Here is a 15,366-nt window from a genome sequence, read left to right as displayed (position 1 = left end):
AAATATGCGGTTTTCTGTAAGAATTTTGATGATTGCGTGCAGAATTTTGCTGTTTTCTTGCAATTCAGCCGTTGAATCTTGGTAAAAAGTCATGATTTTGTAGATTTCGTGCTCTTCTTTGCGAATTCAAGCCAGAAAACAATGAAAATCGGCGAAAAATCGTCGTTTTGCATCGAAATATGCGGATTTCTCTATGAATTTTGACGATTTTGTGCAGAATTCTGCTGTTTTCTTGCAATTCAGCCGTTGAATCTTGGTAAAAAGTCATGATTTTGTAGATTTCGTGTTCTTCTTGGCGAATTCAAGATAGAAAACAACGAAAATCGTCGAGAAATCGTTGTTTTGCATCGAAATATGCAGTTTTCTCTAAGAATTTTGATGATTTCGTGCAGAATTCTGCTGTTTTCTTGCAATTCAGCTGTTGAATCTTGGTAAAAAGTCATGATTTTGTAGATTTCGTGCTCTTCTTTGCGAATTCAAGCCAGAAAACAACGAAAATCGGCGAGAAATCGTCGTTTTGCATCGAAATATGCGGTTTTCTGTAAGAATTTTGATGATTTCGTGCAGAATTCTGCTGTTATCTTGCAATTCAGCCGTTGAAGCTTGGTAAAAAGTCATGATTTTGTAGATTTCGTGCTCTTCTTTGCGAATTCAAGCCAGAAAACAACGAAAATCGGCGAGAAATAATCGTTTTGCATCGAAATATGCGGTTTTCTGTAAGAATTTTGATGATTTCGTGCAGAATTCTGCTGTTTTCTTGCAATTCAGCCGTTGAATCTTGGTAAAAAGTGATGATTTTGTAGATTTCGTGCTCTTCTTTGCGAATTCAAGCCAGAAAACAACGAAAATCGGCGAGAAATCGTCGTTTTGCATCGAAATATGCGGTTTTCTGGAAGAATTTTGATCATTTCGTGCAGAATTCTGCTGTTATCTTGCAATTCAGCCGTTGAAGCTTGGTAAAAAGTCATGATTTTGTAGATTTCGTGCTCTTCTTTGCGAATTCAAGCCAGAAAACAATGAAAATCGGCGAGAAATCGTCGTTTTGCATCGAAATATGCGGATTTCTCTATGAATTTTGACGATTTTGTGCAGAATTCTGCTGTTTTCTTGCAATTCAGCCGTTGAATCTTGGTAAAAAGTCATGATTTTGTAGATTTCGTGTTCTTCTTGGCGAATTCAAGATAGAAAACAACGAAAATCGTCGAGAAATCGTTGTTTTGCATCGAAATATGCAGTTTTCTCTAAGAATTTTGATGATTTCGTGCAGAATTCTGCTGTTTTCTTGCAATTCAGCTGTTGAATCTTGGTAAAAAGTCATGATTTTGTAGATTTCGTGCTTTTCTTTGCGAATTCAAGCCAGAAAACAACGAAAATCGGCGAGAAATCGTCGTTTTGCATCGAAATATGCGGTTTTCTGTAAGAATTTTGATGATTTCGTGCAGAATTCTGCTGTTTTCTTGCAATTCAGCCGTTGAATCTTGGTAAAAATCATGATTTTGTAGATTCCGTGCTCTTCTTTGCGAATTCAAGATAGAAAACAACGAAAATCAGCGAGAAATCGTCGTTTTGCATCGAAATATGCGGTTTTCTCTAAGAATTTTGATGATTTCGTGCAGAATTCTGCTGTTTTCTTGCAATTCAGCCGTTGAATCTTGGTAAAAAGTGATGATTTTGTAGATTTCGTGCTCTTCTTTGCGAATTCAAGCCAGAAAACAACGAAAATCGGCGAGAAATCGTCGTTTTGCATCGAAATATGCGGTTTTCTTTAAGAATTTTGATGATTTCGTGCAGAATTCTACTGTTTTCTTGCAATTCAGCCGTTGAATCTTGGTAAAAAGTGATGATTTTGTAGATTTCGTGCTTTTCTTTGCGAATTCAAGCCAGAAAACAACGAAAATCGGCGAGAAATCGTCGTTTTGCATCGAAATATGCGGTTTTCTCTAAGAATTTTGACGATTTCGTGCAGAATTCTGCTGTTTACTTGCAATTCAGCCGTTGAATCTTGGTAAAAAGTCATGATTTTGTAGATTTCGTGCTCTTCTTTGCGAATTCAAGATAGAAAACAACGAAAATCAGCGAGATATCGTCGTTTTGCATCGAAATATGCGGTTTTCTCTAAGAATTTTGATGAGAATTTTGACGATTTCGTGCAGAATTCTGCTGTTTACTTGCAATTCAGCCGTTGAATCTTGGTAAAAAGTCATGATTTTGTAGATTTCGTGCTCTTCTTTGCGAATTCAAGATAGAAAACAACGAAAATCAGCGAGAAATCGTCGTTTTGCATCGAAATATGCGGTTTTCTCTAAGAATTTTGATGATTTCGTGCAGAATTCTGCTGTTTTCTTGCAATTCAGCCGTTGAATCTTGGTAAAAAGTCATGATTTTGTAGATTTCGTGCTCTTCTTTGCAAATTCATGCCAGAAAACAACGAAAATCGGCGAGAAATCGTCGTTTTGCATCTAAATATGCGGTTTTCTGTAAGAATTTTGATGATTTCGTGCAGAATTCTGCTGTTTTCTTGCAATTCAGCCGTAGAATCTTGGTAAAAAGTGATGATTTTGTACATTTCGTGCTCTTCTTTGCGAATTCAAGCCAGAAAACAACGAAAATCGGCGAGAAATCGTTGTTTTGCATCGAAATATGCGGTTTTCTGTAAGAATTTTGACGATTTCGTGCAGAATTCTGCTGTTTTCTTGCAATTCAGCCGTTGAATCTTGGTAAAAAGTCATGATTTTGTAGATTTCGTGCTCTTCTTGGCGAATTCAAGATAGAAAACAACGAAAATCGGCGAGAAATCGTTGTTTTGCATCGAAATATGCAGTTTTCTCTAAGAATTTTGATGATTTCGTGCAGAATTCTGCTGTTTTCTTGCAATTCAGCCGTTGAATCTTGGTAAAAAGTGATGATTTTGTAGATTTCGTGCTCTTCTTTGCGAATTCAAGCCAGAAAACAACGAAAATCGGCGAGAAATCGTCGTTTTGCATCGAAATATGCGGTTTTCTTTAAGAATTTTGATGATTTCGTGCAGAATTCTACTGTTTTCTTGCAATTCAGCCGTTGAATCTTGGTAAAAAGTGATGATTTTGTAGATTTCGTGCTTTTCTTTGCGAATTCAAGCCAGAAAACAACGAAAATCGGCGAGAAATCGTCGTTTTGCATCGAAATATGCGGTTTTCTCTAAGAATTTTGACGATTTCGTGCAGAATTCTGCTGTTTACTTGCAATTCAGCCGTTGAATCTTGGTAAAAAGTCATGATTTTGTAGATTTCGTGCTCTTCTTTGCGAATTCAAGATAGAAAACAACGAAAATCAGCGAGATATCGTCGTTTTGCATCGAAATATGCGGTTTTCTCTAAGAATTTTGATGAGAATTTTGACGATTTCGTGCAGAATTCTGCTGTTTACTTGCAATTCAGCCGTTGAATCTTGGTAAAAAGTCATGATTTTGTAGATTTCGTGCTCTTCTTTGCGAATTCAAGATAGAAAACAACGAAAATCAGCGAGAAATCGTCGTTTTGCATCGAAATATGCGGTTTTCTCTAAGAATTTTGATGATTTCGTGCAGAATTCTGCTGTTTTCTTGCAATTCAGCCGTTGAATCTTGGTAAAAAGTCATGATTTTGTAGATTTCGTGCTCTTCTTTGCAAATTCATGCCAGAAAACAACGAAAATCGGCGAGAAATCGTCGTTTTGCATCTAAATATGCGGTTTTCTGTAAGAATTTTGATGATTTCGTGCAGAATTCTGCTGTTTTCTTGCAATTCAGCCGTAGAATCTTGGTAAAAAGTGATGATTTTGTACATTTCGTGCTCTTCTTTGCGAATTCAAGCCAGAAAACAACGAAAATCGGCGAGAAATCGTTGTTTTGCATCGAAATATGCGGTTTTCTGTAAGAATTTTGACGATTTCGTGCAGAATTCTGCTGTTTTCTTGCAATTCAGCCGTTGAATCTTGGTAAAAAGTCATGATTTTGTAGATTTCGTGCTCTTCTTGGCGAATTCAAGATAGAAAACAACGAAAATCGGCGAGAAATCGTTGTTTTGCATCGAAATATGCAGTTTTCTCTAAGAATTTTGATGATTTCGTGCAGAATTCTGCTGTTTTCTTGCAATTCAGCCGTTGAATCTTGGTAAAAAGTTATGATTTTGTAGATTTCGTGCTCTTCTTTGCGAATTCAAGCCAGAAAACAACGAAAATCGGCGAGAAATCGTCGTTTTGCATCGAAATATGCGGTTTTCTGTAAGAATTTTGATGATTTCGTGCAGAATTCTGCTGTTTTCTTGCAATTCAGCCGTAGAATCTTGGTAAAAAGTGACGATTTTGTAGATTTCGTGCTCTTCTTTGCGAATTCAAACCAGAAAACAACGAAAATCGGCGAGAAATCGTTGTTTTGCATCGAAATATGCGGTTTTCTGTAAGAATTTTGATGATTTCGTGCAGAATTCTGCTGTTTTCTTGCAATTCAGCCGTAGAATCTTGGTAAAAAGTGATGATTTTGTAGATTTCGTGCTCTTCTTTGCGAATTCAAGCCAGAAAACAACAAAAATCGGCGAGAAATCGTCGTTTTGCATCGAAATATGCGGTTTTCTGTAAGAATTTTGATGATTTCGAGCAGAGTTCTGCTGTTTTCTTGCAATTCAGCCGTAGAATCTTGGTAAAAAGTGATGATTTTGTAGATTTCGTGCTCTTCTTTGCGAATTCAAGCCAGAAAACAACGAAAATCGGCAAGAAATCGTTGTTTTGCATCGAAATATGCGGTTTTCTGTAAGAATTTTGATGATTGCGTGCAGAATTTTGCTGTTTTCTTGCAATTCAGCCGTTGAATCTTGGTAAAAAGTCATGATTTTGTAGATTTCGTGTTCTTCTTGGCGAATTCAAGATAGAAAACAACGAAAATCGTCGAGAAATCGTTGTTTTGCATCGAAATATGCAGTTTTCTCTAAGAATTTTGATGATTTCGTGCAGAATTCTGCTGTTTTCTTGCAATTCAGCTGTTGAATCTTGGTAAAAAGTCATGATTTTGTAGATTTCGTGCTCTTCTTTGCGAATTCAAGCCAGAAAACAACGAAAATCGGCGAGAAATCGTCGTTTTGCATCGAAATATGCGGTTTTCTCTAAGAATTTTGACGATTTCGTGCAGAATTCTGCTGTTTTCTTGCAATTCAGCCGTTGAATCTTGGTAAAAAGTCTTGATTTTGTAGATTTCGTGTTCTTCTTGGCGAATTCAAGATAGAAAACAACGAAAATCGTCGAGAAATCGTTGTTTTGCATCGAAATATGCAGTTTTCTCTAAGAATTTTGATGATTTCGTGCAGAATTCTGCTGTTTTCTTGCAATTCAGCTGTTGAATCTTGGTAAAAAGTCATGATTTTGTAGATTTCGTGCTCTTCTTTGCGAATTCAAGCCAGAAAACAACGAAAATCGGCGAGAAATCGTCGTTTTGCATCGAAATATGCGGTTTTCTGTAAGAATTTTGATGATTTCGTGCAGAATTCTGCTGTTATCTTGCAATTCAGCCGTTGAAGCTTGGTAAAAAGTCATGATTTTGTAGATTTCGTGCTCTTCTTTGCGAATTCAAGCCAGAAAACAACGAAAATCGGCGAGAAATAATCGTTTTGCATCGAAATATGCGGTTTTCTGTAAGAATTTTGATGATTTCGTGCAGAATTCTGCTGTTTTCTTGCAATTCAGCCGTTGAATCTTGGTAAAAAGTGATGATTTTGTAGATTTCGTGCTCTTCTTTGCGAATTCAAGCCAGAAAACAACGAAAATCGGCGAGAAATCGTCGTTTTGCATCGAAATATGCGGTTTTCTGTAAGAATTTTGATCATTTCGTGCAGAATTCTGCTGTTTTCTTGCAATTCAGCCGTTGAATCTTGGTAAAAAGTCATGATTTTGTAGATTTCGTGCTCTTCTTTGCGAATTCAAGCCAGAAAACAACGAAAATCGGCGAGAAATCGTCGTTTTGCATCGAAATATGCGGTTTTCTGTAAGAATTTTGATGATTTCGTGCAGAATTCTGCTGTTTTCTTGCAATTCAGCCGTTGAATCTTGGTAAAAATCATGATTTTGTAGATTCCGTGCTCTTCTTTGCGAATTCAAGATAGAAAACAACGAAAATCAGCGAGAAATTGTCGTTTTGCATCGAAATATGCGGTTTTCTCTAAGAATTTTGATGATTTCGTGCAGAATTCTGCTGTTTTCTTGCAATTCAGCCGTTGAATCTTGGTAAAAAGTGATGATTTTGTAGATTTCGTGCTCTTCTTTGCAAATTCAAGCCAGAAAACAACGAAAATCGGCGAGAAATCGTCGTTTTGCATCGAAATATGCGGTTTTCTTTAAGAATTTTGATGATTTCGTGCAAAATTCTACTGTTTTCTTGCAATTCAGCCGTTGAATCTTGGTAAAAAGTGATGATTTTGTAGATTTCGTGCTTTTCTTTGCGAATTCAAGCCAGAAAACAACGAAAATCGGCGAGAAATCGTCGTTTTGCATCGAAATATGCGGTTTTCTCTAAGAATTTTGACGATTTCGTGCAGAATTCTGCTGTTTACTTGCAATTCAGCCGTTGAATCTTGGTAAAAAGTCATGATTTTGTAGATTTCGTGCTCTTCTTTGCGAATTCAAGATAGAAAACAACGAAAATCAGCGAGAAATCGTCGTTTTGCATCGAAATATGCGGTTTTCTCTAAGAATTTTGATGAGAATTTTGACGATTTCGTGCAGAATTCTGCTGTTTACTTGCAATTCAGCCGTTGAATCTTGGTAAAAAGTCATGATTTTGTAGATTTCGTGCTCTTCTTTGCGAATTCAAGATAGAAAACAACGAAAATCAGCGAGAAATCGTCGTTTTGCATCGAAATATGCGGTTTTCTCTAAGAATTTTGATGATTTCGTGCAGAATTCTGCTGTTTTCTTGCAATTCAGCCGTTGAATCTTGGTAAAAAGTCATGATTTTGTAGATTTCGTGCTCTTCTTTGCAAATTCATGCCAGAAAACAACGAAAATCGGCGAGAAATCGTCGTTTTGCATCTAAATATGCGGTTTTCTGTAAGAATTTTGATGATTTCGTGCAGAATTCTGCTGTTTTCTCGCAATTCAGCCGTAGAATCTTGGTAAAAAGTGATGATTTTGTACATTTCGTGCTCTTCTTTGCGAATTCAAGCCAGAAAACAACGAAAATCGGCGAGAAATCGTTGTTTTGCATCGAAATATGCGGTTTTCTGTAAGAATTTTGATGATTTCGTGCAGAATTCTGCTGTTTTCTAGCAATTCAGCCGTTGAATCTTGGTAAAAAGTCATGATTTTGTAGATTTCGTGCTCTTCTTTGCGAATTCAAGCGAGAAAACAACGAAAATCGGCGAGAAATCGTCGTTTTGCATCGAAATATGCGGTTTTCTGTAAGAATTTTGATGATTTCGTGCAGAATTCTGCTGTTTTCTTGCAATTCAGCCGTTGAATCTAGGTAAAAAGTCATGATTTTATAGATTTCGTGCTCTTCTTGGCGAATTCAAGATAGAAAACAACGAAAATCGGCGAGAAATCGTTGTTTTGCATCGAAATATGCAGTTTTCTCTAAGAATTTTGATGATTTCGGGCAGAATTCTGCTGTTTTCTTGCAATTCAGCCGTTGAATCTTGGTAAAAAGTCATGATTTAGTAGATTTCGTGCTCTTCTTTGCGAATTCAAGCCAGAAAACAACGAAAATCGGCGAGAAATCGTCGTTTTGCATCGAAATATGCGGTTTTCTGTAAGAATATTGATGATTTCGTGCAGAATTCTGCTGTTTTCTTGCAATTCAGCGGTTGAATCTTGGTAAAAAGTCATGATTTTGTAGATTTCGTGCTCTTCTTTGCGAATTCAAGCCAGAAAACAACGAAAATCGGCGAGAAATCGTCGTTTTGCATCGAAATATGCGGTTTTCTCTAAGAATTTTGATGATTTCGTGCAGATTTCTGCTGTTTTCTTGCAATTCAGCCGTTGAATCTTGGTAAAAAGTGATGATTTTGTAGATTTCGTGCTCTTCTTTGCGAATTCAAGCCAGAAAACAACGAAAATCGGCAAGAAATCGTCGTTTTGCATCGAAATATGCGGTTTTCTCTAAGAATTTTGATGATTTCGTGCAGAATTCTGCTGTTTTCTTGCAATTCAGCCGTTGAATCTTGGTAAAAAGTGATGATTTTGTAGATTTCGTGCTCTTCTGTGCGAATTCAAGCCAGAAAACAACGAAAATCGGCGAGAAATCGTCGTTTTGCATCGAAATATGCGGTTTTCTCTAAGAATTTTGACGATTTCGTGCAGAATTCTGCTGTTTACTTGCAATTCAGCCGTTGAATCTTGGTAAAAAGTCATGATATTGTAGATTTCGTGCTCTTCTTTGCGAATTCAAGATAGAAAACAACGAAAATCAGCGAGAAATCGTCGTTTTGCATCGAAATATGCGGTTTTCTCTAAGAATTTTGATGATTTCGTGCAGAATTCTGCTGTTTTCTTGCAATTCAGCCGTTGAATCTTGGTAAAAAGTCATGATTTTGTAGATTTCGTGCTCTTCTTTGCAAATTCATGCCAGAAAACAACGAAAATCGGCGAGAAATCGTCGTTTTGCATCGAAATATGCGGTTTTCTGTAAGAATTTTGATGATTTCGTGCAGAATTCTGCTGTTTTCTAGCAATTCAGCCGTTGAATCTTGGTAAAAAGTCATGATTTTGTAGATTTCGTGCTCTTCTTTGCGAATTCAAGCGAGAAAACAACGAAAATCGGCGAGAAATCGTCGTTTTGCATCGAAATATGCGGTTTTCTGTAAGAATTTTGATGATTTCGTGCAGAATTCTGCTGTTTTCTTGCAATTCAGCCGTTGAATCTAGGTAAAAAGTCATGATTTTATAGATTTCGTGCTCTTCTTGGCGAATTCAAGATAGAAAACAACGAAAATCGGCGAGAAATCGTTGTTTTGCATCGAAATATGCAGTTTTCTCTAAGAATTTTGATGATTTCGGGCAGAATTCTGCTGTTTTCTTGCAATTCAGCCGTTGAATCTTGGTAAAAAGTCATGATTTTGTAGATTTCGTGCTCTTCTTTGCGAATTCAAGCCAGAAAACAACGAAAATCGGCGAGAAATCGTCGTTTTGCATCGAAATATGCGGTTTTCTGTAAGAATATTGATGATTTCGTGCAGAATTCTGCTGTTTTCTTGCAATTCAGCGGTTGAATCTTGGTAAAAAGTCATGATTTTGTAGATTTCGTACTCTTCTTTGCGAATTCAAGCCAGAAAACAACGAAAATCGGCGAGAAATCGTCGTTTTGCATCGAAATATGCGGTTTTCTGTAAGAATTTTGATGATTTCGTGCAGAATTCTGCTGTTTTCTTGCAATTCAGCCGTTGAATCTTGGTAAAAAGTCATGATTTTGTAGATTTCGTGCTTTTCTTTGCAAATTCAAGCCAGAAAACAACGAAAATCGGCGAGAAATCGTTGTTTTGCATCGAAATATGCGGTTTTCTGTAAGAATTTTGATGATTTTGTGCAGAATTCTGCTGTTTTCTTGCAATTCAGCCGTTGAATCTTGGTAAAAAGTTATGATTTTGTAGATTTCGTGCTCTTCTTTGCGAATTCAAGCCAGAAAACAACGAAAATCGGTGAGAAATCGTCGATTTGCATCGAAAAATGCGGTTTTCTGTAAGAATTTTGATGATTTCGTGCAGAATTCTGCGGTTTTCTTGCAATTCAGCTGTTGAATCTTAGTTAAAAGTCATGATTTTGTAGATTTCGTGCTCTTCTTTGCGAATTCAAGCCAGAAAACAACGAAAATCGGCGAGAAATCGTCGTTTTGCATCGAAATATGCGGTTTTCTGTAAGAATTTTGATGATTTCGTGCAGAATTCTGCTGTTTTCTTGCAATTCAGCCGTTGAATCTTGGTAAAAAGTCATGATTTTGTAGATTTCGTGCTCTTCTTTGCAAATTCATGCCAGAAAACAACGAAAATCGGCGAGAAATCGTCGTTTTGCATCGAAATATGCGGTTTTCTGTAAGAATTTTGATGATTTCGTGCAGAATTCTGCTGTTTTCGTGCAATTCAGCCGTTGAATCTTGGTAAAAAGTCATGATTTTGTAGATTTCGTGCTCTTCTTTGCGAATTCAAGCGAGGAAAACAACGAAAATCGGCGAGAAATCGTCGTTTTGCATCGAAATATGCGGTTTTCTGTAAGAATTTTGATGATTTCGTGCAGAATTCTGCTGTTTTCTTGCAATTCAGCCGTTGAATCTAGGTAAAAAGTCATGATTTTATAGATTTCGTGCTCTTCTTGGCGAATTCAAGATAGAAAACAACGAAAATCGGCGAGAAATCGTTGTTTTGCATCGAAATATGCAGTTTTCTCTAAGAATTTTGATGATTTCGGGCAGAATTCTGCTGTTTTCTTGCAATTCAGCCGTTGAATCTTGGTAAAAAGTCATGATTTTGTAGATTTCGTGCTGTTCTTTGCGAATTCAAGCCAGAAAACAACGAAAATCGGCGAGAAATCGTCGTTTTGCATCGAAATATGCGGTTTTCTGTAAGAATATTGATGATTTCGTGCAGAATTCTGCTGTTTTCTTGCAATTCAGCCGTAGAATCTTGATAAAAAGTGATGATTTTGTAGATTTCGTGCTCTTCTTTGCGAATTCAAGCCAGAAAACAACGAAAATCGGCGAGAAATCGTTGTTTTGCATCGAAATATGCGGTTTTCTGTAAGAATTTTGATGATTTCGTGCAGAATTCTGCTGTTTTCTTGCAATTCAGCGGTTGAATCTTGGTAAAAAGGCATGATTTTGTAGATTTCGTACTCTTCTTTGCGAATTCAAGCCAGAAAACAACGAAAATCGGCGAGAAATCGTCGTTTTGCATCGAAATATGCGGTTTTCTGCAAGAATTTTGATGATTTCGTGCAGAATTCTGCTGTTTTCTTGCAATTCAGCCGTTGAATCTTGGTAAAAAGTCATGATTTTGTAGATTTCGTGCTCTTCTTTGCGAATTCAAGCCAGAAAACAACGAAAATCGGCGAGAAATCGTTGTTTTGCATCGAAATATGCGGTTTTCTGTAAGAATTTTGATGATTTTGTGCAGAATTCTGCTGTTTTCTTGCAATTCAGCCGTTGAATCTTGGTAAAAAGTTATGATTTTGTAGATTTCGTGCTCTTCTTTGCGAATTCATGCCAGAAAACAACGAAAATCGGTGAGAAATCGTCGATTTGCATCGAAAAATGCGGTTTTCTGTAAGAATTTTGATGATTTCGTGCAGAATTCTGCGGTTTTCTTGCAATTCAGCCGTTGAATCTTAGTAAAAAGTCATGATTTTGTAGATTTCGTGCTCTTCTTTGCGAATTCAAGCCAGAAAACAACGAAAATCGGCGAGAAATCGTCGTTTTGCATCGAAATATGCGGTTTTCTGTAAGAATTTTGATGATTTCGTGCAGAATTCTGCTGTTTTCTTGCAATTCAGCCGTAGAATCTTGGTAAAAACTGATGATTTTGTAGATTTCGTGCTCTTCTTTGCGAATTCAAGCCAGAAAACAACGAAAATCGGCGAGAAATCGTTGTTTTGCATCGAAATATGCGGTTTTCTGTAAGAATTTTGATGATTTCGTGCAGAATTCTGCTGTTTTCTTGCAATTCAGCGGTTGAATCTTGGTAAAAAGTCATGATTTTGTAGATTTCGTGCTCTTCTTTGCGAATTCAAGCCAGAAAACAACGAAAATCGGTGAGAAATCGTCGATTTGCATCGAAAAATGCGGTTTTCTGTAAGAATTTTGATAATTTCGTGCAGAATTCTGCGGTTTTCTTGCAATTCAGCCGTTGAATCTTAGTAAAAAGTCATGATTTTGTAGATTTCGTGCTCTTCTATGCGAAATCAAGCCAGAAAACAACGAAAATCGGCGAGAAATCGTCGTTTTGCATCGAAATATACGGTTTTCTGTAAGAATTTTGATGATTTTGTGCAGAATTCTGCTGTTTTCTTGAAATTCAGCCGTTGAATCTTGGTAAAAAGTCATGATTTTGTAGATTTCGTGCTCTTCTTTGCGAATTCAAGCCAGAAAACAACGAAAATCGGTGAGAAATCGTCGATTTGCATCGAAAAATGCGGTTTTCTGTAAGAATTTTGATGATTTCGTGCAGAATTCTGCGGTTTTCTTGCAATTCAGCCGTTGAATCTTAGTAAAAAGTCATGATTTTGTAGATTTCGTGCTCTTCTTTGCGAATTCAAGCCAGAAAACAACGAAAATCGGCGAGAAATCGTTGTTTTGCATCGAAATATGCGGTTTTCTGTAAGAATTTTGATGATTTCGTGCAGAATTCTGCTGTTTTCTTGCAATTCAGCCGTTGAATCTACGTAAAAAGCATGATTTTGTAGATTTCGTGCTCTTCTTGGCGAATTCAAGATAGAAAACAACGAAAATCGGCGAGAAATCGTTGTTTTGCATCGAAATATGCAGTTTTCTCTAAGAATTTTGATGATTTCGGGCAGAATTCTGCTGTTTTCTTGCAATTCAGCCGTTGAATCTTGGTAAAAAGTCATGATTTTGTAGATTTCGTGCTCTTCTTTGCGAATTCAAGCCAGAAAACAACGAAAATCGGCGAGAAATCGTCGTTTTGCATCGAAATATGCGGTTTTCTGTAAGAATATTGATGATTTCGTGCAGAATTCTGCTGTTTACTTGCAATTCAGCCGTTGAATCTTGGTAAAAAGTCATGATATTGTAGATTTCGTGCTCTTCTTTGCGAATTCAAGATAGAAAACAACGAAAATCAGCGAGAAATCGTCGTTTTGCATCGAAATATGCGGTTTTCTCTAAGAATTTTGATGATTTCGTGCAGAATTCTGCTGTTTTCTTGCAATTCAGCCGTTGAATCTTGGTAAAAAGTCATGATTTTGTAGATTTCGTGCTCTTCTTTGCAAATTCATGCCAGAAAACAACGAAAATCGGCGAGAAATCGTCGTTTTGCATCGAAATATGCGGTTTTCTGTAAGAATTTTGATGATTTCGTGCAGAATTCTGCTGTTTTCTTGCAATTCAGCCGTTGAATCTTGGTAAAAAGTCATGATTTTGTAGATTTCGTGCTCTTCTTTGCAAATTCATGCCAGAAAACAACGAAAATCGGCGAGAAATCGTCGTTTTGCATCGAAATATGCGGTTTTCTGTAAGAATTTTGATGATTTCGTGCAGAATTCTGCTGTTTTCTAGCAATTCAGCCGTTGAATCTTGGTAAAAAGTCATGATTTTGTAGATTTCGTGCTCTTCTTTGCGAATTCAAGCGAGAAAACAACGAAAATCGGCGAGAAATCGTCGTTTTGCATCGAAATATGCGGTTTTCTGTAAGAATTTTGATGATTTCGTGCAGAATTCTGCTGTTTTCTTGCAATTCAGCCGTTGAATCTAGGTAAAAAGTCATGATTTTATAGATTTCGTGCTCTTCTTGGCGAATTCAAGATAGAAAACAACGAAAATCGGCGAGAAATCGTTGTTTTGCATCGAAATATGCAGTTTTCTCTAAGAATTTTGATGATTTCGGGCAGAATTCTGCTGTTTTCTTGCAATTCAGCCGTTGAATCTTGGTAAAAAGTCATGATTTTGTAGATTTCGTGCTCTTCTTTGCGAATTCAAGCCAGAAAACAACGAAAATCGGCGAGAAATCGTCGTTTTGCATCGAAATATGCGGTTTTCTGTAAGAATATTGATGATTTCGTGCAGAATTCTGCTGTTTTCTTGCAATTCAGCGGTTGAATCTTGGTAAAAAGTCATGATTTTGTAGATTTCGTACTCTTCTTTGCGAATTCAAGCCAGAAAACAACGAAAATCGGCGAGAAATCGTCGTTTTGCATCGAAATATGCGGTTTTCTGTAAGAATTTTGATGATTTCGTGCAGAATTCTGCTGTTTTCTTGCAATTCAGCCGTTGAATCTTGGTAAAAAGTCATGATTTTGTAGATTTCGTGCTTTTCTTTGCAAATTCAAGCCAGAAAACAACGAAAATCGGCGAGAAATCGTTGTTTTGCATCGAAATATGCGGTTTTCTGTAAGAATTTTGATGATTTTGTGCAGAATTCTGCTGTTTTCTTGCAATTCAGCCGTTGAATCTTGGTAAAAAGTTATGATTTTGTAGATTTCGTGCTCTTCTTTGCGAATTCAAGCCAGAAAACAACGAGAATCGGTGAGAAATCGTCGATTTGCATCGAAAAATGCGGTTTTCTGTAAGAATTTTGATGATTTCGTGCAGAATTCTGCGGTTTTCTTGCAATTCAGCTGTTGAATCTTAGTTAAAAGTCATGATTTTGTAGATTTCGTGCTCTTCTTTGCGAATTCAAGCCAGAAAACAACGAAAATCGGCGAGAAATCGTCGTTTTGCATCGAAATATGCGGTTTTCTGTAAGAATTTTGATGATTTCGTGCAGAATTCTGCTGTTTTCTTGCAATTCAGCCGTTGAATCTTGGTAAAAAGTCATGATTTTGTAGATTTCGTGCTCTTCTTTGCAAATTCATGCCAGAAAACAACGAAAATCGGCGAGAAATCGTCGTTTTGCATCGAAATATGCGGTTTTCTGTAAGAATTTTGATGATTTCGTGCAGAATTCTGCTGTTTTCTTGCAATTCAGCCGTTGAATCTTGGTAAAAAGTCATGATTTTGTAGATTTCGTGCTCTTCTTTGCGAATTCAAGCGAGAAAACAACGAAAATCGGCGAGAAATCGTCGTTTTGCATCGAAATATGCGGTTTTCTGTAAGAATTTTGATGATTTCGTGCAGAATTCTGCTGTTTTCTTGCAATTCAGCCGTTGAATCTAGGTAAAAAGTTATGATTTTATAGATTTCGTGCTCTTCTTGGCGAATTCAAGATAGAAAACAACGAAAATCGGCGAGAAATCGTTGTTTTGCATCGAAATATGCAGTTTTCTCTAAGAATTTTGATGATTTCGGGCAGAATTCTGCTGTTTTCTTGCAATTCAGCCGTTGAATCTTGGTAAAAAGTCATGATTTTGTAGATTTCGTGCTGTTCTTTGCGAATTCAAGCCAGAAAACAACGAAAATCGGCGAGAAATCGTCGTTTTGCATCGAAATATGCGGTTTTCTGTAAGAATATTGATGATTTCGTGCAGAATTCTGCTGTTTTCTTGCAATTCAGCCGTAGAATCTTGATAAAAAGTGATGATTTTGTAGATTTCGTGCTCTTCTTTGCGAATTCAAGCCAGAAAACAACGAAAATCGGGAGAAATCGTTGTTTTGCATCGAAATATGCGGTTTTCTGTAAGAATTTTGATGATTTCGTGCAGAATTCTGCTGTTTTCTTGCAATTCAGCGGTTGAATCTTGGTAAAAAGGCATGATTTTGTAGATTTC

The sequence above is a fragment of the Gnatocerus cornutus genome, unplaced genomic scaffold (assembly GCF_029298725.1).
Source record: "Gnatocerus cornutus isolate USDA-ARS CGAHR unplaced genomic scaffold, icGnaCorn1.1 ctg00000052.1, whole genome shotgun sequence".
NCBI classification, from domain to species: Eukaryota; Metazoa; Arthropoda; class Insecta; order Coleoptera; family Tenebrionidae; genus Gnatocerus; species Gnatocerus cornutus.
The sequence above is the reverse complement of the archived record's forward strand: the minus strand, read 5'-3'. Positions refer to the sequence as shown.